The following is a 26,543-nucleotide window of genomic DNA, read 5'->3' as shown; positions in this document are numbered from 1 at the left end:
GATTTTCATTTTCCTTGCGTCAAGCACTCAAATACAATTTTATACAGTATAAGGTTACAAACTAATGTTTAATACGTGTAACGAAGAAAGAGATGAATAAGAAAACATAGGACACAATATCACAACCTAAAATTAACTGTCTTCAGAATGTATCTGCAACAGAGTTCCAAAATCAGGAATTATGTCACATACTGCCAGTCGTAGTTGATCACGTAGGTATTTGTCTGTCAGTCGTGATCTAAATTTGGTTTTTACTATTTTCAATGTTGAAAATAATTTTTCACAAACGTAAGCTGTAGCAAACATGGCTTCAACAGAGCAAGCGAAAGAACGAAGCCTCGGATATTTATTTTTTGGCAAAGATTTGAAAAGTTCAACATTTGTCAAGTCCTTACATCTAGCTTTCATTTAACATCACATTATAAATCTGTGAGTTCAAATTGAAGATCTAACAGCATTATTCGTACTTCTTCTGGAAAAGGATCGACGTACAGAGATGATGATGATGATGATGATGATAATAATAATAATAATAATAATAATAATAATAATAATAATAATAATAATAATAATGTAGTATAATGCCGTTTTATGTTATACAACAGTTTTCCTCGTAATACTTGTGAACAAATCATACATTTAATATTCTCATCATATTGGCAGCAAAAAAATGCGTCCTCCCATCCTACTTGAAACTTTCGTTTTTGTAGATTTTTTTTTATTTTAGTAGGTTATTTTACGACGCTTTATCAACAGCTTAGGTTATTTAGCGTCTGAATGAGATGAAGGTGATAATGCCGGTGAAATGAATCCGGGGTCCAGCACCGAAAGTTATCCAGCATTTGCTCATATTGGGTTGAGGGAAAACCCCGGAAAAAACCTCAACCAGGTAACTTATCCCGACCGGGAATCGAACCCGGGCCACCTGGTTTCGCGGCCAGACGTGCTAACCGTTACTCCACAGATGTGGACCCGTTTTTGTAGAGGTGCATGGTTTCGAAAGAGGCATTGCGACGATACGTCATTCGCAGGTTAGAGACAAAATGCAAATGGAACAGAGTTTGACTCCAGTGAGTGAGTGAGTGAGTGGGTGGGGGTTGGAGGACGTAGGAAGCAAGAGAAATACATAGCTATCATTGCGAGCCACAATGTGCTCGCGAGTCACATTTTCGCCACGGCTGGTTTATACCGTCCGACCATCAATGCACTCGAATGTATAAGACACTTGGAACATTTGTTTCCGAGGACTGTAAAGAATGCAGTCATGTCCAAGAGCTGGAACGCGTAACGGATAATGGGCCGTCTGCCATGGGAGTTGGTCTCTCGCAGGATGAGGAGCTCTGCAGTGAGCGCCCAAGTTGGCCTAATCCAAGTAACTGTTTCTCACCAGCAACATTTCCGACTAGTCTTCCACTTAGGTGCCCGCTGTAAGGGCAATACAATTAAATGTAGCTACTTTGTACCTGATGCTTCGATACATGCTGTAACAACAATCCTAACACATTTACTACCCACCAATAGAATGGCACTCAGTTAACAAGCGTGACGTGCAGTTTTCAATTCACTTCATCTTGTGGCTCGTAACATTGTACATAGTTCCTTCCAATCAACCAGTAGGTTGCAGAAACATTGCGATTAACGAACGAAAATAATAAAAGAGCGATGCAGGACATTACTTACAAAAAAAAAAAAAATCGAAGAAACTTCATACTACTTCAACCTAAGTTTTGAAAACATGCATTTTACTATCTCGCACGAAGTATAAAAAACATTGTGATGCTACAAAAAATCGAATTAGTGAATTTTACATGGAATAGTAAGTATATGACAATACAAGGTTGGAAAGTGATTTATTCCAAATCGAGGAAAAATTTAAAGAACGACCAGAGCGAGTTTTTCAATTTCCGAGAGTTTGTAATGTACGTCACAAACGTTCCAAATCCTTCGTAAAACTATACTGTAATGGTAACTAAGTAACAATAAATGCACTGTAATGGGTCAATTTCAGTATAGTTTTATGTTATGAAGAATGGTTTCCCTAGCAACAAGTATCTGTGTGGGAATTCCAACTTTCAAGGTCTAACAATGATAGCTGTAATATATAACAAATAACACGATCGTGCAAAAATACGGTTTACAGCATTTCTGATAGTAAAAACTGGTTTCGGACATAATTTCTGTCTGTTTAGAACAGCTAATTTCTTCAGATTTATTACCTGGGCGACAATACAGGGTGATTCACAAGGATTTACCTCCTTATTTCCGAAGTCATTCTGGGCAAAAAATGTTAAACATTTGTTCTAATCTCAATATTTTCAGAGTTACACTAATTTGAAGTTGTTTGTAAAATACCATTATTATCGAGTGTTAAGGGTAAAAGAATATTACAGATAGAGAATGAACTATTGAGGAGTATCATTTCTTTAATTAGCTAGTATTCTAAAGCTGGAAATGTGTGAAATTCATAGTTGCTTCGTACAGAATTTATTTTTTTAATACAACATTACATTTTCTTACGCATTTATCACAATAGTTACAAATTACGCCACTCTGGTAGATTTTTCAGGACTCTACAGTATTTATTTATTTATTTAATTAATTTATTTATTTATTCTGGTGTAGTTAAGGCCATCAGAGCTTCTCTTCCACACCATCAGAAATACAAATACAATAATAGAAATAAAAATGAAAAAATACACCATAAACAAAGTACAGCCACAGAAAAATATACACAGGTTGCAGTCACACAAACTTTAAATGAGTGATTCAGTATCATCATTAATTGTATCCTAACTAATTAACTAATATAAACAAGAAACCTGCAATTTTAATCTAGAGTAAAAAAAACACAAATCAATACTTCTAGCAATACCTAGAAAGCATTAAATAAGACAAAATTTTCCAATTTAATTTTGAATTGTAATAAAGTCCGGCAGTCCCTGACGTCATTAGGTAACGAATTCCAGAGGCGAGGTATTTCTACAGTAAAGGAGGATGAGTACAAAGACGTTCTATGATGAGGAATAGAAAGAAGTGCTTGATATCGGTTTCGAAGAGTTGTAAGAAATTGAAAGCGCGATAACAGATAATTCGGAGTAGAAGTATGCATGATTCTAAACAGAAGAGACAGTGAATGTATTGTTCTTCGTTCCTTCAGACGCACCCATGAAAGTACCTGGAGGAAGGCGTTATATGGTCAAATTTATGAGTATTGCAGATGAATTAGGATGCATAATTAAACTGTAAAGAATTAAGTTCCTGAAGTCATATGATTTCTAACAATTTTTGTGATAAGTGCGTAAAAATGATGTAATTTTCAGTTAAAAATTAAAAAAAAAAATCTGTACAAAGCAATTAACAACACATTTTTAGCTTCAGAACACTAGCCAATTAAAGAACTGACACTTCTGAATAGTTCAATCTCTATTTGTAATATTTTTTTACCCTTAGAACTAAAGAAAAAAGGTATTTTACTAACAACTTCAAATTAGTATAATTCTGAAAATATTGAGATTAGGACACATGTTCACATAACATTTTTTGCTCAAAATGTCTTCAGAAATAAGCTCCCTAAGGGACGGTAAATCCTCGTGAATCACCCTGTATAATCTATAAATATACAGTACACAAAATAGACATGTTTTGATGTAAACTTGTCATCTGACAAAACGTTTGCAATTCTGCATAATGAATTGAAAGCACCGTTTTTTGTATTACTGTGTGATGTAGAAACGAAATTGATAATATGAAATATTTTACATATGCGCCCTTGATTTCAGTCGATGTAGAACGCAGTTTTTCCGCATACAAGGTTATACTATCCGACATTCGGCGGTCATTTTCATTTGAAACTTTGAAAATGAATGTTGTTTATTGCAGGAGGAACCGAAACCAGGCAAGAAAAATAAGGTACGGATTAGATATGATAAATAAATTCTTTGATGGGCGATCATAAGAGTACAAGTCAATTTTTGGCGAAATTGAGATATGTACAGTTTTGTCATCATCAGGTCGATATCTATGTCTGGTAAAAAGAGTACAAATCAAAACCTGCTGTAGAATGCCGCATTCTCTGATACACATAACAGTATCTTCAAAATCATGTACTCTTATGATCGCCCATCCAAGATTATTAATGTAAGTGTTAAATATAGAGAAAGCAAAATTGTACGCCATATAAGTTTACGGCTTTCTAAAACTGTAATGCAAAACTCTAAATATAAAAAAGAAATATGTTTTACCACATTTGTAACAATTTAAGTATGATTTCTCAACCTCACCAGCATTTTAGACCTTTCCGATATTAACCCTTATATACATTGATTGTATTGTCTTGATTTTATAATCGCAATAATCGTATACAAAACACGGAACGTGCTTGCTTAGGCGTGTGTCAAATTCGCTTCCGCTGCCTGTACTTGAAACACGTCGACTACATTCTGTCCGGGGCGTCGTATGTTCACCTCAGACTAAGACTACAAATATACCGATGTCACGGCCCTAGTCATTAAGTGCTTCCTTAAGAAGTGATATGCCGTCAAGCACAAACTTTGAAGTCAGAATCTGATATTACTGGACAGTTGCTTATGAGGACCTATGAAGAACAATTACAATGCGCTAATTGAGGAAGCAACGAGTTTTCATGCCCGTTGAGAAGCAGCAGCAGTAAACATGTCAGCATTTCCGAGTGCGTAACTAATCCGTGCCGCTCGTTACAGATTGGTACCGGAGTCTATGTTCGTGCTTTTGAGCACCTAGTACACAAGACGGATAAAACATTAGGCTACTACCTGTAGTTTTTATAAGCGGCAACTGTTTCCACATTCTAACGTAAATCTCTTCAACCGGGGCCGGCAGACAGCCACTCTCAGAGAACTTAGCCTCTCCCCTTACCTTTAAGCAGACTGCTCTATTTACAATTTGAGTTTCCCACCCCTGTAGCTTCGACGGTCCATAATGTCATTTGGACTCATTCTTACTAAAAAAATATGCTTAGTTAGTGGTTAGTGGGTTAGTTGGGGGAATTATTTAAGTGATATGAGGCCGAGGAATGTGAAAATTGTTTAATTTCATTTTCTCTACTGTGTAAGGTGAGGGGGATACCAAAGTTTCAACCTTATTTTGTGTAAGTATTTCAAATGAAATATTTATTATGGGAGAGGAAAAGAAACTGGTCACCATACCCTCATTATCCTCTGGCTTAACTGCCTCATGAGTGACGCCTTAGTGGCGTCAGTTATGAGTAGGGAACGGAATTTGGAGTAGTAAAAGCTAGTATTGGCATCTACACAGTCATTTGTTTACAACCCTTTATACCAAGTCCTCCCCTCCATGACATACTCGCAGGTCTCTACACGTCAACAACAGGTGAACGGGACAGTTGTCGCATAAGAACTTCAACGTGCAGGTTTGCAGTTCAGAGTAGTAAAGTGCAGGTACAATGCCGGAAGTGAAACCAACTAACAATACAGTATTGAAAGACTATTTGTAAAACCTCCAGATCAATTATCAAAATTCAGGAAGCAATTCCCTAAATTGTCGCTTCCCCCATGTCCAGTTCCTACGAGATGGGGGTCATGGTAGAAGCTTGCAATTATTACGCACGTCACCTCCAATCTGTGAAGAAAGTGGTCCAGTCTTTCGATACCGATGACGCGGCTGCGATTCAAATACGCCAGGAACTGCTAAATGATTAAACAATCGAGAAAGAAGTCACGGATATTAAGTCAAATTTTGGATATTTACCGGATGCTATTATTCAATTAGGAAGGTCAGGAGTAGAACTAGTTGAGCAAATAAATATTATGAGGACTATTGTAAATAAACTGAGTGCAGTAGAAGGTGAAATAGGAAAACGTGTTGGTGAAAAAATGAACAAAGTTTTGATTAAAAATGATGGATACGATATTCTTAGTCGAATTTCAGATGTACTAACAAAGACGTTTCCCAATGACGTCACTCAACATGTGAGTTTAATTGACGTATCTTGTTTTCAAGTACTCTCTAATTGTCTCTGCAGATGGAGAGCGGAGTTTTTCCATGTTACAAAATTTCCTTCCTTGCAACAGAGCAAAGTTGTATTTTGAAAATTTCAAAATAATATTTACAATTTATTATAACAAGGCATAGCATTAATTTAAAATGCCATTTCGTTTGGATCTACATATTCAGAGGCGAGTTCCATACAGAAGACAACTGTCTATCAACATCAATATGTCCACTGACACGCGAAGATGCAGAGGTTGATATTTAATTGTGTATATTTGTAATGTTGTTTATTGGTGTCTTGTGCGTTGCGAAGAAAAGCACATGTAGTTCAAAAAGAAATGCAGATTATGTATGCAGGTCACTATATGTCATTAAACTATTCCATTTGTTTATTCTGAAATATATTTACAGACGTTGCGTGTAAGTTTGTATGAAGTGGACTGTACTCTTCCATGCGCCGTGACGCAGCTCGCTCGACAGTCACTGAGCTACGAATATCTATACTACGTTTCACCATTCTTTATAATACTCCAAATCCCTTTCCCTGGTTATGAGGTTCCAACCAGTCTTCGGACTATTGACTAAACATAGCCTGCAAACAAATATTAACTGAATCCGTATCAGTCATAAACAGGCACTTGAAAGGGAAGATTGCATTCTAACGCGACCATTTTTTATTTAAGATTGTGGATGTTAAAAATCTCAATTTCCTCGATAACGTCTTCATCACAACACAATACTTAGGCCTATTGTGCGTATTTCGTACGATGAGAACGGTGCTCTCTGCTTCATAAGAATAAAAAGGGAGAAAGTTCGAAATTTACTATATCATTAGGATTTACAGCGTTGTGAACACCCAGTCTGAATAAGAAATATACAGTACAGTTATTACAACTGTATCCAATAGTTCATTGTATAACAAACTCGCTTTCCACAGCACTTAATAATATCCACAATTATTTCAAAACTGACAACACTACATTGTTACCAGTGGAATGGATATAGGCCAGGCCTGCACAAACGGCGCTCGTTGAGCCGTCCAAAGAGCTCGCCGGCAAGTTACGTCGGAATGACGTAGGCCTGCTATAGGTAGAGGATAGTCCATGCGGCTATTTGGTGTAGTGTGTATTATCAGTAGCAATTTCACTTTGCCTATCTACGGCAACATAATGGAGGAATCTAAAAGACGGAAAAGTGATCATCAGGCAAATTCTTTCAATATTGCAAGGGAAAATGCTTATTTTTTCACAGCAGCTGTAGTCGATACTTATCTGCCACAAAAGTTTGAAAGAAAGAGCAAAACATAATATAATGAGTCATTACTAGTCCACACATAGAGATACGGTGGTTTTGTTGGTGAAGATCGCAATAAAAAGGTTTAGGAGTTGAAAGTTGCATTATTACAAGAGATAGGGTACGTTAGAATTTATTAATCTTCAATTTAAATATCTCTCTTCAGGGAAAAGGCCAGCTCATTGTTGATATGTTGAATAAATTACGGGATTTCAGTCGTAAACATATATTTTTCGTAAGTCAGTTTCGGGGATGTAATATGGCTAATTTTCGAACGATAGAAACTGCTCATGATGAAGCCAGTTAAACGATTATGTGCAAATATTCATTGAAATTCAAAATGACTTTAATTCTCGGTTCCAAGATCTTGTCGTAATTGGAAAGAAGTTTATATCATAATAAACTCCTTCAACACCAGTTGAAACAGTGTCATTCAATTTACAGTGTCATATATAAAATTTAAGTGTGCTTAAATGCGACAGGCTCAAAATTCCGACACACAGGCGACGCTAATATTACCTCAGCAGTTGCGAGCGTCGTTAAGTAAAACATAACATTCAACATTTAACGATTTACAGCTTGAAATTTTTTATCTTCAATGTGACCTAAGGGCTAAAGACCGTTTGAATAATACTAGTCTGGTTGAGTTTTACAAGACTAAACCTTAGCAATAATATCCACCACGTCTACACAGGCTGGCTGTGAAAATGATTGCTATGTTTGGGTCAACATTTATATTTGTGAGCAACTGTCTTCTATAATCAACTTTAATAAAGGCAGACATCTAACATATGTAACATGTTTCATTACGATCAGTACTGTTCCTTTCAGCTGCCAACAGCATAAAACCCCGTTTTGATGTACTGATAAATAAAAATATAACAAAATGATATTGTACATTTAAGTAGCTATAGAATTTCTATTATGTCTGTAAAATAAATATTTCATTGTGAATTAATAATAGTCCAAGATAGTTTTGTAACACTGAATAGGAATTCATTTCATGAACACCTTGTGTACATTTTGTACGAGATCATCCCTTCTTCCAGTCCACCCTTATACAGAGTGCAGCTAATATCTGCATTCCGCTCATGAGCTGTGATCCGGCTCGGAGAGCGCAAACCTTGTGCAGGCCTGATATAGGCCTATACAAACCACCAACAAAGAATGTATAACCAATCAGTGAACCATTCGACAATACACGGAACCATTTTGATCTCAATGACAGTTGTAAAATAAAGTTTAAGCCTCTTTATCAGTCATCAAAAGAAACGTTTGTAATATTCTCAATTTAATTCTACCGCTTCCTTTACAGTTATAAATTAAATGATAAAGTACGTAGCTTAATTTTGTTAGATTCAATCCTCTGACGCCTTACTAAACTGATATAACGAGACATTACAAATCATACAATTACATTTATAATAATAATAATAATAATAATAACAATAACAATAATAATATTAATAATAATAATAATATGACAATAATAATATGACAATAATAATTATAATGATAACAATATAACAAAGTACGAACTGCTTGAAAGTACGGTAACCGATGGAGTAAAATTAATATAATATATACACATTGATAATACACTTCGAGAATTTCGATATGCAGTAATTCGATAAATTTATACCACTAATTATTATTACATGCCATGGTAATTGAAGACAAATCTAGTCCACACCTGTGGAGTAACGGTTAGCGCTTATAGCCGCAAAACCAGGTGGCCCGGGTTCGATTCCCGGTCGGGGCAAGTTACCCTCAACCCAATGTGAGCAAATGCTGGGTAACTTTCGGTGTTGGACCTCGGACTCATTTCACCGGCATTATCACCTTCATCTCATTCAGACGCTATATAACCTAAGCTGTTAAGGCTTCGTAAAATAACCTACTTAAAAAAAAAAGACAAATCTACTAAACATAATATTAACCGACAACATCCGAGAATATTACAGGAGAATATTAGTACAAAGCGGCTTTAGTCAATCACTGAGACGTTTTTACTTTATTGCTAAACATTTTCTTTTCAATTTCTATTTCTTCACGTCAGTCAAGAAAGATATTTGTCCAAGCATTGCTCCGATTCATAAATTTTGAGTTCATTACGAAAATGTAATCTTAGATACTGTTAAATAGCAGCCCAGTTACCTGGTTGAGGTTTTTTCCGGGGTTTTCCCTCAACCCAATACGAGCAAATGCTGGGTAACTTTCGGGGCTGGACCCGGACTCATTTCACCGGCATTATCACCTTCATTTCATTCAGACGCTAAATAACCTAGATGTTGATACAGCGTCGTAAAATAACCCAATTAAAAAAAATAGCACCCTATGCTCGAAAAAATCAATTTATTTAACTAGCAAAGTAGCTAGTGAGTACAAATTAAAATTATATAACAAAAATGTTTCTAGCCACTACCGTAAGAGCCAGACTCGTGTATGGTATGATCTTAGCCAATAATATAACATAAAATTTACAAGGACAGTTTACTATATACAGTAAGTAACTTAATTAAAACCAATAAATGCAACACAAGAGTAAGAATAAAGAATTAAGAGATAAAAGAAAGAAAAAACACATTTAATATAAATTGATAATCAAGCAGAAGCCAGTGATATTCAATAAAAACATGAGTATAGCGACAGAAATAAAAGGTAAAAAATACACACATTTGTTAATATTATATATCACGAATAATTTTATAAATTTCTTTTTTAAAAGGTTCAACTTTAAAATATTTCAAGTTTGGAAAATGGTTTGTAATTTATTATAAAGTCTTGGGCCGAAACTAGCACCATGTTTAAGAGCTGCACTTGTATGACATTTAGGCTCAATTAATGGGAAAGTAGACTTTTGTCTTCGAGTACGATATTCATGTCGATTAGATTTATGTTTTATTTGATATCTGTGGTAGTAAGTTAGTAAACTAATTAGAAATAAAACAAAAACTTTTAATTGTTACGCAGCCAACTCTTAAACGCTTTGCAAAATTACTTCATATTTGTCATTTAATCTCTCTGCTTTTTCCATAGAAATGAGCTTAAGAAAATTCCAAGAAGGGAAAAATGAGCAGCAGCGTACCTTGGGAAGTAATCCACAGCGAGCTTCGGTCTGCCACGACCCGCACTCCACACCGCACTACCGACAACTAAGGCGAACTGGTCCGAGCCGAGCGCATGTAGGAAGTTTCTCCGAACACCGACTGACTACACTCCTACCAAGGTCGACTTTAAACGATCCGATGCCCCGAGTACAAATGTGAACTATTACCACAGTATTTTACAGCAGCTTAAGTAATACTTTCGCCAGGTAACAGCACTGTTTGCCCCCAGCTACCTTCAATTATGTGTGGTCAGCAGGGAGAATCTTTCTTGCTCAGTACCGTACCCCTCTTTCTCTTTTCCTTTCGAATCCCCCACCACTTCCAGTTCTCACATATGCTTTAAAAACTTGTCCGTTAATATTCTTAGCGTTCTTCTTCTTCTCTTAGACTGGTATTACACTATCAAAGTTCTTTAACAAAGTATATGATACAATATTCTATTTTTTAATTGGGTTATTTTACGACGCTGTATCAACATCTAGGTTATTTAGCGTCTGAATGATATGAAGGTGATAATGCCTGAAATGAGTCCGGGGTCCAGCACCGAAAGTTACCCAGCATTTGCTCGTATTGGGTTGAGGGAAAACCCCGGAAAAAACCTCAACCAGGTAACTTGCCCCGACCGGTATTCGAACCCGGGCCACCTGGTTTCGCGGCCAGACTCGCTGACCGTTACTCCATAGGTGTGGTAGAAAATTCTATTGAAGATGATTGATAAAAGTAGAATTTTCAGTATATTGTTCTGTACAGGGTGTAACAAGACCCTACCGACAAACTTGAGGAATAATAGGTCACACAGAGAGGATAACTTTCTGTTAAGGAGCGTATGCTCGATGACACGTCCTTTAGGAACTATGCATCCAAAAGTTAGATGTTCAGTATTTGTTTTGGTTTTTTTTTTTTTTGGTCTCTTTTGTTGTTGTTGTTGTTGTTGTTGTTTTTTTTTTTTTTTTTTTACAGAAATGAAATTTAATTTTCCATAGATGTTCTGGAAATTTACAACGTACTTACAAATGGCTTTTAGAAAGCCGCAGGTTCATTGCCGCTCTCACATAAGCCCTCCATTGGTCCCTATCCTGAGCAACATTAATCCATTCTCTATCATCATATCCCACCTCCTTCAAATCCATTTTAATATCATCTTCCCATCTATGTCTCGGCCTCCCTAAAGGTCTTTTTCCCTCCGGCCTCCCAACTAACACTCTATATGCATTTCTGGATTCGCCCATACGTGCTACATGCCCTGCCCATCTCAAACGTCTGAATTTAATGTTCCTAATTATGTCAGGTGAAGAATACAATGCGTGCAGTTCTGTGTTGTGTAACTTTCTCCATTCTCCTGTAACTTCATCCCTCTTAGCTCCAAGTATTTTCCTAAGAACCTTATTCTCAAACACTCTTAACCTATGTTCCTCTCTCAAAGTGAGAGTCCAAGTTTCACAACCATACAGAACAACCGGTAATATAACTGTTTTATAAATTCTAACTTTCAGATTTTTCGACAGCAGACTGGATGATAAAAGTTTCTCAACCGAATAATAACATGTGTTTAATTTCTTCCCGAGTATCATTTATATTAGTTATTGTTGCTCACAGATATTTGATCTTCTCCACCTCTTCAAAAGACAAACCTCCAATTTTTATATTTCCATTTCGTACAATACCCCCGTCACGAGACACAATCATATACTTTGTCTTTTCGGTATTTACTTTCAAACCTATTTCTTTACTTGCTTTGCAGTAAAATTCCCTAATCGTTTGTGGATTTTCTCCTAACATATTCACGTCATCCGCATAGTCAAGAAGCTCATGTAACCCGTTCAAATCCAAACCCTCCCTGTTATCCTGGACTTTCCTAATGGCATACTCTAGAGCAAAGTTAAAAAGTAAAGGTGATGGTGCATCTCCTTATTTAGCCCACAGTGAATTGAATATGCATCTGACAGAAACTGACTTATACGAACTCTGCTATACGTTTCACTGAGACACATTTTAATTAATCGAACTAGTTTGTCGGGAATACCAAATTCAATAAGAATATCATATAAAACTTCTCTCTTAACCGAGTCATATGTCTTTTTGAAATCTATGAATAACTGATGCGCTGTACCCTTATACTCCCATTTTTCTCCATTATCTGTCGAATACAAAATATCTGGTCAATAGTTGATCTATTACGCCTAAAACCATACTGATGATCCCCAATAATTTCATCTACATATGGAGTTAACCTTCTCAAAAGAATAAGCTGGTATTACACTATCAAAATTCTTCAGCAAAGTATATGATACAATATTCTATTAAATATGATTGATAAAAGTAGAATTTTCAATATATTGTTCTATACAGGGTGTAACAGGACCTTACCGACAAACTTTGAGGAATAATGGGTCACACTTTCTGTTAAGGAACGTATGCTATGACACGTCCTTTAGGAACTATGCATCTAAAAGTTAGATGTCCAGTATTTTATTACAGAAATAAAATTTAATTTTCCACGCAAGTTCTGGCAATTTACAACAGTATTAAAATTGCATATCCTGTTACAGTACCTCATTACTACAGACGAGAATATTTAATACACTATAAAATCCTAAAATATGCATGCATTCATGCACTATCAAACTATGAAACATGCACGATCAAGTAAAAAATACATAAAAATATGCACTTTCATTTTTGTTCCAAATTTCTTATTTCACTTCATTTTTTCTTGCACAGTTAACAACTAACAGCATTTCTAAATTGGTTTCTGTGAGGTTCCTGCCCTTCTCAGTCAACCTAGCATCTCGTTTTGTTTACCTTACACTACCTCGAACCCGGAACATGTACCTTTTCTCTATTCCTCTGCACAGAACATCCTTCTACTCATCATCTTTCAGCATATCTATTCCACGCCTCTGGAATTCTCTCCCTGACCATGTCAGAGACTGTCGGACAATGTCAAAATTCAAATTTAAATTAAAAAATCACATTCTAGTTCATGGAATTGCTTATTGAACACTGTCAGGTTGCGCAACTTCGCCTTAACCCGTGACATATAGTAAATATTGTAACTATGCTGTTGTAAAATTGACAATTAATATGTAATGTATTTATTGTTATTGTTATTATTATTATAATTATTATTATCAGTTATCAATTATCAGTTATCACTATCAACATTGCTATCTCTGTTTTCTTTCTTTTTCTTGTATTAGCTCGATGAGAGCTCTATAGTGTTCTTTTGACTCTGTTGACCCTCTATAGGGCTTTAACTTAATTTGTATTATTTTCATCAGTGTTTGTATTTCTTCTTTGTACTCGTATTTATATGTGCTATCTGGTAGGATGGAAGAGTAGGCCTTATGGCCTTAATCCTGTCAGATTAAATAAATAAATTATTAATTAATTATATTTTTGTAGACAAAGAATGACTTTACATCACAAGAAGTTATGGGTGCAAACTTGAATGAACCTTTTTTCCTGTTATTCAGTTATTTTTCTTTTCCTTTTCAATTCTGATTCCTGAAGCTGAAATGAGGGTCTTAAAAATCGAGAAACTGAGGTGTTCACTCAAAACTATTAAAACATGTATTTAAACTGAATATAATGTATACTATATGCATGATTATGCTAAAAATTGCTTAAATATGCATCATGCATGTTTTTTTTATCCACAAAAAGGTCAAAACATGCAAATGTGCACGGAAAAAGTACACATATTTGGAACCGTAAAGTAATGAAATGGGTAAGTACTAAGTTTGAGCTATGTCCTATGTTCCTATAAAACATGCATTTGCATGAGATTCTCGTCTCTAATCATTAAATTTTTGACAACTTAACAGCATTCATCATACAACTCTGTTAAGCGTGGCAGTGTTCTGTCGGATGGTAAGACGGATTGAAGATGCACCAGACAGACCAATAACAAACTACAGCAATGTAACAGAGATGATAAGGACTTAAAGCGCACATTTATGCAACATACGTGATGCGGACTTCGTTTCTAAAAAGGATGCATAACTCATTAAGGACGTGTCAACGAGCATATGGTCCACACCTGTAGAGTAACGGTTAACGCGTCTGGCCGCGAAATCAAGTGGCCCGGGTTCGATTCCCGGTCGGGGCAAGTTACCTGATTGAGGTTTTTTCCGGGGTTTTCCCTCAACTCAATAAGAGCAAATTCTGGGTAACTTTCGGTGTTGGACCCCGGATTAATTTCACCGGCATTATCACCTTCATCTCATTTAGACGCTAAATAACCTAAGCTGTTGATAAAGCGTCGTAAAATAACCTACTAAAATAAAAAAAATCGAGCATATGTTCTTTAACAAAAAATGACCCTCTGTGTGTGATCTATAATTTCTCAAACTTTGACGGTGAGGTTCTGTTACACCCTATATAAAATATTTTATCAAATATAACCTAAAATTAAGGAAAAAGATTAATCAGCCTCCATTTTTAGTTAGACTATTACACTTTTACTATGTCATACTACTTTTGACCAATAAAACGGTACGAAAGGACGTCTTCCAACCAATCATTGCTGCTTATCGCACAATTTTATCGCATCCCTAGCATTTGTTTAATTGTATCACGTCCCTAGCATTTGTTTATTTTTATCACTACCCTAGCATTTGTTTCTTTGTTTGCAACATTTCAAACTGCATTGGTCTGGAAGTAAAAAAAAAAAAAAAAAAAAAAAAAAAAAAAAAAAAAAAAAAAAAAAAAAACCCAGAAAATTACAAACCACTCCAGTCGATGCACAGCACTTTCAATAATATGACTCGCATTGGCATTCAAGAACAAGAATTAACAAAGATCACTGGTCATAGCTATGCCTCTTCCCTGAAATCCTATTTACAAATAAATGAAGAGCACCATTCGGAAATCCTGAATAAGTTGAGGAATACACCATGTACATCAACGAGTTCAACTTTTACGCACACGTCCAATATAACATCAAATGAACTACCAACCACTAAAACATTCAAATTTGAAAATAGTACTTTCAATAATCGTTCCTTTTAAAATTATTCATGTTTATTTTTTATTCATCATCCTTAATTAGAACTTTTCTTATTTAATCATTCCTAATTAAAACTTTTCAAACACTTGTTTATTATATTTAGGTTATGTTATAGCTTCTGCTGTGTGATATTATGGATAGTCACGTATCAGAGATTGTTTAATACTAAGATTTATTGAAAATCATCTGTCAAGTGACGTTGATTACTGGGATCCGGATAATTGAAGTGGAATGCAAATGTTGTAATAAAAATGAACCTGAATCAACAAAGCCTTCTTGACTAGTAACCGTCTATAGAGTTCAATGAAGATTCTATAGTTGGCACAACTGATAACAAGAAAACAGCTAATCATAACACACTATTGCCATCTAGCGGAATACAATGGTACAATAATACATTTGTAGATAGTTCATTATTTTCGAAAGTCAATATTTTATTGTATTAGAGTAGGACTACTTCGTTACTTCTAATCTTTATATACTTTCTTCTAATCGTGTAATAGTCAATTAAATTCCACTAGAGTTTTGATTTTTTCTAGATAAATCAAAACCTCTAGTGAGATTACTGTTGATAAAATAAAATAATTTTTGATTACCGATATGCAAAAATGAATACTGAACATTACTATACATGTTCAGCTACAATTACTCGCAGTTCATAATATTACAATATGCATAATGCTGAAAAAAAAAACAGAGAAGGAAACGTCTGTGGATTAAACCATGGATTGCAAGACGTGACAAAAAAGTAGGTATTCATCAAAACTCACTAAAAAAAAAGGAAGTACAATGCGAGGACTTACAATGTTATATAAATTATTTGAGAAGAATGGTGATGATTTTCAGTTTGTCCAGACTTATGCACCACTCTCGTACAGCAATTATACTCTCTGCAATTTTTATGTACACTTCTCGTCTTTTATTTTGTTTTTGTAGTCCGTGGTTTGTCTTTTATGAGATTTCATTTACTTCATATCTCATTATCAGTATTTTGGTCGTAGTATAACAGTCCAACAATATCTTCTGTTTTAGGACTGCAGAAATATTTTATCTCCAATCTACCTTATCAGTAGTTATAGTTCAAGGAAAGTTGAAAAGAATTATGTCTTAGAGCTTTCATTTTCCCTATTTGGATTTTATTTTCAGTTTATCTGTGACAGAATAATCATTAAAATAATTATAATTCATTTCTTTCATTTGAGCTTTGAAGAGAAAAGAAACAAGTCTGGACATTGCATATTCTTTCCGTTTCTTTTTTGACATTAGGATAGTGTATGTCTAATTGTAGCAAAACTATTTAAAACAACATAACGAGACCAGAATAGTTTATTTACAGTATGTTTTTGCGACTATTTTGTTTATATGACGTCATTCCATTTTCGGCCAATGAAGTGTAACGAAATTTTGAATTCCAACCAATCAGTCATACATCGCGATAATTTCTGCAGCTCGATTTATCACTATCAATTTATCGCATGGTCGTTCTTTTGTTAACTCAGTGTCGCCAACTGTTTCCACATAAATCGATGAGCATGAATCCATTATGCTAAATAAAGTGCGAAATCTCCATCTACATCTTCATCTTCTAATCCCATGTCCATTGTATCTAAAGAAAATGACACTCTTTCATAACAATTTCCATTTAATGTATTAATCAGGTTATTTGTAATTATACTATAAAATATTTAAATTAAATTATGATTTCATAAATAATGAAAACGTATTTCTGTTATAATAACAAGGAAAAGGCGCAGTAAATATAAATAACATTTGAAACCTGTATTTCGTTTTTCTCAATTGGCATTACTGAATAACATTCAATTTCTTTATTGCAGTAATCGTTATTCATCTATTTCAACTTCACAATGTTTGAATAGGTTATGTATTCATAAATACACAATTATTAAAATTTTGTGAGCGAATTTTAGGGATATATCATTTACATTTTTATTTTATTCACGAAATAGTCCTAATAAATGTCACTCGAGGTCTAAGATTACTATTGATAAATTAATGAAGTTTCGGTTGTGTTTTAAATTTAAAAATTCATTTTTTTTTCTGTGTATCCTTTTATTTAAGTTACATCATCAAATGCTTGTTTGAAAATGTTGCAACGAAACGTGGGATTTTGTGTAAAAATCTGGTTTCTGCAACAGATTAAAATAATTCATAAATACGAATATATCTCAATTATCATAAGAAAGGGGTAATGTGCTAATTTGTACCAAATAAAGAACCAGCAACATTAAACTGTACGCAAGACAATAAATTATTGTTTACCCTTGGCCATTTTAAATACTGTTTTCTCATTTGTCTATAAGTTCTGGATATCTCAAAGAAGACAAGTATCTACAAGGGACTATTCATAAGGCAGATGAATTGCAAAGGGATACTGTTATTCTCTGTAATTGGGGTGTCAATGTGTGCAACAATATTTCTAGGAGAAGTGGGAAAGGTGTGCGTGTTGACAATCGTCTTGCTTCTAACCTTCAGATCCTCAACGTCATAGGCTATCACTCTCTTAATATCAGCTCATTAAAAGCTGTTATTCTGACGTCATTAATTTATACCTACAGGCTCAAACATGAAACAAGGTAACTCAACAACACTTCTATATGGAAGTCTAAATAAAAACTGTATTAAGTTTAAAGTACTGATAGAGGTCGGGCCATTTAATCCATGAATATTTCGCACAACGGACAATTCACCCAAAATATTTCACCCAAAAAATTCATCCAAGAATATTAATCCAAAGATAATTCGCCCAACATATACCATTGGAGAATGACTGATGGAGAGCCCGGTATAATTATGAATTTTATGAATTATTCGGTGAACCCAATATAACATCTTTTATAAAAATGGGACGCCTGAGGTGGGCTGATCACGTAATGAGATTAGAGGACTCGAGACCAGCCATCAGAGTCCTCCGATATGAACCAGGGGGAAGTAGACGAAGAGGAAGACTAAAGGTCAGATGGGAGGATGGCATCAGGGAGGATGCCAGAACTATTGGAGTTAAAAACTGGATGAGTGTTGCTAGAAATAGGGATGAATGGCGGAAACTCCTATGGACAGCCAGGACCCTTGATGGGTTGTCGAGCTAAGGAGATGAATAAGAATGGACAATTGTTAGTTTCATTATAAGCAACAAATAGGGTAGAGGGAGGGAATTTCGCCACCATTTTAGTTTTCTAGTATTTTTCCGAAGATTTTTCTGAAGAAGCGTGATGACATAGTAATCAGTGATAGTGTAATTAATGCCTAATAAAGTGGAAGTAAAAGCAAACATTTAGAATATGTTATTTAATAGTAATAAACAATGTAATGCAAATATGTCAATGTGGCGAACTTCCCTGACCATGGAGGGAAATTCGCCATACAATTATATTTTGTTTAAAGAAAGCTAGCATAGTTCTTAATGTCTTACATTCGTAACAAGATATGCAAAGTATTAATAAAATAATCATTACAGATAACATTACCCTATTGTTACCCTGTACATGAGAGATTAAAAACAGATTCACTCCCTTTGTCTAACTCTGAGTCCAACGAACTGGCACATGACTTGAATAATTTCAAGGGAAAAATTGTTCCGGGGCCGGGTATCGATCCCGGGACCTCTGCTTGAACGTACCAGCGCTCTCCCAACTGAGCTACCCGGGAATTCCACCCGACACCGTCTCAACTTTTCCCTTTATATCCACACAACTCGCGTGGGCTGACGAAACGCCAGAGACCCACATCGAGTGACTTGGCGTTTCGTCAGCCCACGCGAGTTGTGTGGATATAAAGGGAAAAGTTGAGACGGTGTCGGGTGGAGTTCCCGGGTAGCTCAGTTGGGAGAGCGCTGGTACGTTCAACCAGAGGTCCCGGGATCGATACCCGGCCCTGGAACAATTTTTCCCTTGAAATTATTCAAATCTGCTTCACAGGGAGCTTTACCTGAAAGACTAGATTTGCATGGCACATGACTCATCACACTTTACACATAATCCCCTCATTTTTACAGATCCTCCATCGCAATCTTCGTGGAACCAACGTTCGCACATAACACATTGGTACCACTCCACTTTCCTCCTTTTGAGGTTATAATAATCATCCCCACAGTCCCCACAAAATGTGGATTTAAATTTCTTCGTTTCTTTGGATGCGAGTCCACTAACATCCAGGTTACTGAGGTTCTTCATTCCCAAAGTTCCTTTCGTTCTTCGTACGATTTTCTTGATGTTCTTTCTTTTTTGCTTCATGTGGAACTCTTTCTTTCATGGGAGCGGCTTCTTCAGGAGAGAAGAGCTTTCTGGTGACGAGAACTGCAGATGAATTAAGATATTTTCTTGCCTCTTTCCTCTGAATTTTCGGAGTCTCCATAATACTATGGAAGCCAACATTGTGTCCGTTTCCACTCCCAGATTCACTTGGAGAGGAATCCGCAACCTCTTCCTGCACTTCAATCAGTCTCTCAGAAATAGAACTTGGACCAAAAGCCTCTTTCGGGATTGCTTCCGGATTGAATGGATAAATGCCCGTCGCTCTGAATCCAGAGATGGCATTGTTGGGGACTGCAGTCTTCATCCAAGCCTCGGTAAATATAGACGGAAAGTGCACCTTAGATAATGGGCGACCAGGATATCGACGTCTGAAATTATCTACCGCTTGATTCCAGTAGGTATTAACCAGTAATTAATGTGTTAAGTAGGCCTAAGAATTTATGTAATTTTGACCTAAATGAAGTTATTGTCCAACAACCCCTCACATCACTCGGAAGCGAGTTCCAATTTCTAGGAACTGAAACTGTACAGGATGAAGAATATAAAGATGTCTTGTGGTAGGGAATAATGAGTAAATTGTTATGATGAGACCTGGTATTTAGCTGATGATATGCGGATAAATTTTGAAAATGAGAAGCCAATTAGATTGGGTTAGCGGTGCGCTGAATTTGAAATAAGAGAATAAGAGAATGCAGGGCTCGTCGATCACTTAGCCTTAGCCAAGACAGATTTTGGAAAGACGGGGAAACATGATCATACTTACGAATATTGCAAATATAACGGACGCAGGCATTATGAACACGTTGTAGCCTGCGTTTGAGTGAGATGAAGGCGATAATGCCAGCAAACTAAGTCCAGGATCCAACGCGAAAATTACCCATCATTTGCTCTTAATGTGTTGAGAGAAAATCCCGAAAAAAAAGTCAACCAGGTAACTTTCCCAGCCAGTATATGAACCCGAACCCGCTCGTTTCACGGTCAGAGATGCTAATCATTACTCCACAGTAGTGGCGTATGTATTCTTGTGCATTTTGGAAGTTTTATTACTTACTGCCAGTGGCTACGCTCTTAAGAAGCTTTTATGGCTTAGCCTACCCAACAATTTTAAGTTATTATACCTAGTAACATTAGGCCTATAAGAGCAGATGCCTTTGCTACAACCTTGACTCGCAAGCTTGAGGCGGGGGGACCGGGGAGGAGGTGTCAATTCGTTACATCTTGATATGAAACGCGGCTAGCCTCAACAATAATACGTTGCGCTATATTGGTGTTCTGCAATTGCGCTGCGTTGCTGAGTGTTAGTTTATACAAAAGTGCATATGTGTGTATGTGTTACGTAATAATTTTGTGTAAAATGATTCATGCTGAGAGAATTAAAAGAGAAAATCGTTTTTCAAGTTGGACGTATGAAATAAAATGTGCTTACAAAGGTAGGAGATAGACACCACATTTACATATTAAAATAGCGGATGGAGGAAGACAAAATAGAAATTTACAATCGTCATGGTATAAGAAAAATATCCTTGACTAACAGGATGCTCTGAGACAAATAAGTTATATTGTTTTACCTATATTCTGTTTGAGGGTGAAAATGAGTGGTCTTCCATCATCTTCTTGTTGGGTCTGTATCACAAAAAATTTTGACAGAAAAGCCGATAAATATCTGCCCTATAAAAAGATACAAGGTAAGCAGATTTTTTTCAATCTAGCCTGCATTTAGCTTCTTCATTACCTACTGTCCGTTACTCAGGAGAAGACGAGCGGAAAGAATGCGACCTTCTTGACTATCGCTGCTGATTATTATAAACATCGCTCAGATAAGCATCCCAGTAGCCAGGTTATTACTCGTGCAGGAAACATGAGTAACAATGCGTATGGAAATTAAAGCTAAGTTGAACAGAAGGAGACCTAACGTTTCCGCTTACTGCAGTACAAATATTGCACGTATTGTCGTACGTTATCTGTTCACATCCCTTCCTCCTCAGTCCGCTCTCGTCTTCTCCTGAGTCATCGACAGTATTACGTAAGTTATTCGCTGGTATAGTTCCCCTCTGCGTCAGGTATCCCAATTTACATGTATGCTATTGAATTTGCTTGGTTTTCTAACGTTTAAGTGAAAACTATTTTGAATTATGACTCGCAACTGAGGTGATTTCAACCGAGGCGTAGTATTTAGGCTATACAGATTTGTTGTTATGACTTGCTCTAGTCCTAATTTTTTTTACAATGATTGCTATGAAACACAGCCCACAATTCAATGCATGCTATTTAATCCATATCAAATCAGATAGCATATTAATTCTGTAAAATATCATGAAACAGTAGACTCTTATTTTAACTAGGACAACTGGTAAGCAAAATACAAACTATTGTCGAAAACGCGAGATCTCTCTCTCTCTCTTTCTCTCTCTCTCTTTCTCTCTCTCTCTCTCTGCCCTTTAATTACTTTTGGCTATTATTTATTTATATTTTATTACCAAGTAATTCTATCGACCCCCATTCATCACAGAACCGCACGCCAAATATCCTAATCATACTAGCCAGGTGTAATGGAACCGCTTTTGTTAGGAGCGGCAATTTTCTGGTGATGTAGAGTGCGTCGTATTGAAGCAAAATCATGCACCGAGACTAGATAAACGAGCTCAGATCTGACTGTGTCAGACGCTTACTAATGGTGCCGATAGGTGACACCCAACACCCAGAGGGAGATTCGTCTTTCTTCTATACTGTTATGTGTGTCAAGTTCCATTTAGATTTCACAAGAGTAGTTCATGCAAAACAGCTTTAATTCTACTCGTGACAACTTATAATTTAGTAAATTTCTGCTCTGCGAGACTTCGAATTAATTCTATGACAAAATTAGCAGAAATATTCTGCAATAAAACCTCAAAAACCATTACAATGTGGATGGGATAAACACTGCAATTTTGGAAGTATATTCCGAAAAGACTAAGTATATGATTATGTCTCGGGACGGGAATATTGTACGAAATGGAACTATAAAAATTGGAAATTTATCCTTTGAAGAGGTGGAGAAGTTCAAATATCTTGGAGCAACAGTAACAAATATAAATTATACTCGGCAGGAAATTAAACACAGAATAAATGTGGGAAATGCCTGTTATTATTCGGTTGCGAAGCTTTTATCATCCACTCTGCTGTCAAAAAATCTGAAAGTTAGGATTTATAGAACAGTTATATTACCGGTTGTTCTGTATGGTTGTGAAACTTGGACTCTCACTTCGAGAGAGGAACAGAGATTAAGGGTGTTTGAGAATAAGATTCTTAGGAAAATATTCAGGGCTAAGAGGGATGAAGCTATAGGAGAATGGAGATAGTTACACAACGCAGAACTGCACGCATTGTATTCTTCACCTGACATAATTAGGAACATTAAATCCAGACGTTTGAGATGGGCAGGGCATGTGGCACGTATGGGCGAATCCAGAAATGCATATAGTGTTAGTTGGGAGACCGGTGGGAAAAAGACCTTTGGGTAGGCAGAGACGTAAATGGGAAGATAATATTAAACATTATGCTAAATTACCATTTTATTTAACAATATTGCTCCTTTTTATTGTGCATATAAAAAATAAACAATAATGGTTTTCTGCACAAAATCACACGAATTGTTTTTCTAATGCAAAATTTTAATCTCTCCCGCTTCCGTAAAGCAGTTTAATTTTCAAAGAAATGTCTGGTTGTGTGATTTTCAGAACGAGATAACAGACTTCTAGTTTCTAATAATCGTTGACAAACTGCTACAAAAGTTCGCCGATTAGGCAACTTTCTTTACGGAAAACGTTGACGGTATATCCTTCTCGCCGCACTTGAATTACGACGACTTTCTCTATAAATTAATAACATATGCTATTCCTGAACTTCAATGACATTGTAAGTTGTTTATCGAATACCTGTACTGAACTGTCATCCGCTCGACAAGATACCTATGAACAGGGAGCTTGAATTCAGCTGATCTGTACGACTGTGCAGAGTAGTCAAATGCATGAATCCTGTTGAACATGTTGCCACGTCTCTCACGCCAGAATATTAATAAATTTAAGCATGCATTATTATTTATTTTCACGAAAACGTAATAGAACACACAAATATTTATTTAAACTATATTAACTCTTTGCTATATATATATATATATATATATATATATATATATATATAAAATAAGGAAAGAAACATTTTTTTCTGGGAAAACAATAAAGATTTGACGCTATGTTGTATGAACATTTTTTGATTCTGTAGACCGTTGCCGTCGACTGTGAAAAGGACGCCACTTATACCTCTGTATACTTTCTTTTGTTCTATCACTTCCGTACATTTGTTTCTTTGTTTACCGGCATATCAAACTGCAAATTCTTTTCGGTACTATAAAACATGCTTCGCGATCGTCATTTATTTACCGCATAGACAGTCAACTGAAAATGGGGTCTCCTTTCAAACGTTTTGGTGAAGCTAACATTAGTGAAATATAATTTTAGTAAGTCAATTAATATTTTATTGTATTAGAGTACTTTATTTCTTCTAATCGTGTAGTAGTCAATTAAATCTAACTCCAGTTTCGATTTTCTCTAGATAAATCAAAACCTCTAGTGAGATTACTGTTGATAAATTACCTCGTATACCTTGAATATGAACAAAATCCGTCTAATAGTTCAGAACTTCAGAATAAATTACTGTAAATAGCCAGATCTATTTCCGATATCGGAATTGTTGGAAACAGTATTTTCGTAAAAATATTTTCGAATGAGGAAGTAAAAAATAGATTCAGTATAATTTAAGAGAAGTAATTTGGTCAGTTTATCGTGTCCTTATAAATATTTATCAAATATTCTTGTCAGCAGTGATGACACCATTCTCCAACTCATAGCATACTGTTTTTGAGAAATATCTAACACAATTAGGAGTTTATTTACTTAGTAACAATGTGTTGTGTTATTACCATACCCATGAAGAAATTAAAGTTTGACCAACTAAATTGTTGCTGATGAACTGCTAATGCCAGTTACAAAAATTCGTTGTCTTCACACTTTCTTCACAAAGGTCGTTTATTGAATGTGTCAGAGATAAAAATTCGTTCGTTCAAAACTTTCACGACTCGATTGACACAATTGCATTACTTAGTACTGTGACACCTGACGTTACGGGCAGCCGGTAATAGTGGACGCCGGTTCTGAGTGAGGCTTGGATTGGCTTGGGGATAAATTTCTTTTAGAAATCTCGTCATATACAGTATACACAAAAGTACAGGGGCATCATTTTATTTTTGCTAACATTTCTAATATTAACCTGACTATACATTCGAATTAACGGTTGAGAACCGGAAACACTGTTTGCTACCCCCTTCCACGACTGGAGTTCGATGATACTGGCGTAAAATAAAAAAAAATCACTTTGCTAGGTATAAGAGGGAAGAAAAGTAGTTCATCCATTTACGTAAACTACAAAATATCGCGATTTTGAATTTTATAATTTTCATTAGGTTTTTGTTTAATCAAAATACAGTACTGTATTAACAATAAGTGTTTTTACTCATGAACTGAGCTATCTATGCGGACGTATTCATTATGCAGTGTATATTATACTGTCTACAGCACATTAGCGTACAATATAGAGAATGAAGTTAAATTTAAAAATAATCATAATATGGATATTTAAACATATTTTTGAAAGCGGTGGCCGTTTATTTCGATACAGGCATCAGTTCTTTTGTGCATATTATCGCACTATGGACTATTGTACCTAATTCCAATTACCAGTTTCGTCCTTCGTACTAGTAACCCATGTTGAAATAATTCTGTATCTACTCCATAAAAGAGTACCTTACGTACTGTAAATTCAATCTTCACTTCTGCCGGATGCGAAAAGATAAAATTACTCAGACATGCTATCTACTGTCCGTCCAAGTGGTTTTGTCGCATGGTCGTAGAAAGAGGGGAAATCACGTGACAGTTAATTATTTAACGAGGCCCTTTTATTTAAGTTATTTGAAACAGTTGTATAATATTACGTAGACGTCCAATTCCTAACAGAAATTAATGTTCTCAGAAAAGAGCTAAGACAGCGCAGCAAGTAGCCTTTACAGAGGGACGAGCAGAAGCAGGTGGGGGAAACCGGGATGCAACGTAGGCAAACGGACAGTACTTGTGCGAAAATATGATTCAATATTGAAAGCTCTTTCGTCACTGGAAAACGCGAACATATTTCTGGAGTACTGTTTACTAAGACCATAAGGCGACTTTGATTTCATACGCGGCCTTGGTTCTGTGTGGAGGACGATTGGAAGTTTACTAGTAGAGGGGGTGGGAGTGAAGTACATTCAGAAACTCAGGTACAATAAAAGTAGAAATAAAAATAAAGTGATGTTCCTGTATATGGAGAGAGTAACTGAACTCATGGGACACACGCAATAAATGATTCAATCTTCTTGTTACCATGTTATAGCCATTTTTTATTAATCATCTGCTTAACAGTAGAGTTGCCTATGTAGGAAATCCTTAATTGGACCATCGTGCTACTAGTCTGGCTGCAGGTACTTACTGAAATGTAATTAGTCTCAAATAGATAAAGTTATTGTCGAAGTAATTATAGGGTTATTCAAAAGTAAGTTCCCATTTTGAAACAGCTGTATCTTCTGTACATATCAGCAGTTTGGTTTCATATAGGTACCATTACTGTTTAGAAGGTTTGGGTTTTTTTTTATCGATGCGTGTTTCGTTTCTATGGTAACTGTGTCACGCTTGTATAAACAATAATTGTTGTTCTGAGTACAGATGGCAGTAGGAGAGTAATTTTAATAATTTTTACAATGGTTTTACGGGTTCGAACTGGCCTCCTTTAGTACTATTACGAATG

General features: G+C 35.7%; 1 protein-coding gene across 2 annotated transcripts in view; it reads right to left on the bottom strand.

Annotated features, from left to right (window-relative positions):
* The window catches only part of Tsp5D (Tetraspanin 5D), a 281,290-nt gene that overhangs the window by 116,457 nt on the left and 138,290 nt on the right, over nt 1-26,543 (bottom strand). Inside the window, exon 1 of one of the 2 annotated variants that reach the window (XM_069841263.1) lies at nt 10,370-10,524. The exons of the other annotated variant lie outside the window; for it this stretch is intronic. The gene's annotated coding sequence lies outside the window, so the exon portion shown is untranslated. Of the gene's footprint in view, nt 1-10,369; nt 10,525-26,543 lie in introns of those variants that run through there. 2 annotated transcript variants of the gene reach the window in all.

Source organism: Periplaneta americana, chromosome 12 (assembly GCF_040183065.1).
Source record: "Periplaneta americana isolate PAMFEO1 chromosome 12, P.americana_PAMFEO1_priV1, whole genome shotgun sequence".
Taxonomy (NCBI): domain Eukaryota; kingdom Metazoa; phylum Arthropoda; class Insecta; order Blattodea; family Blattidae; genus Periplaneta; species Periplaneta americana.
This window is presented reverse-complemented; position numbering and strand designations above follow the sequence as displayed.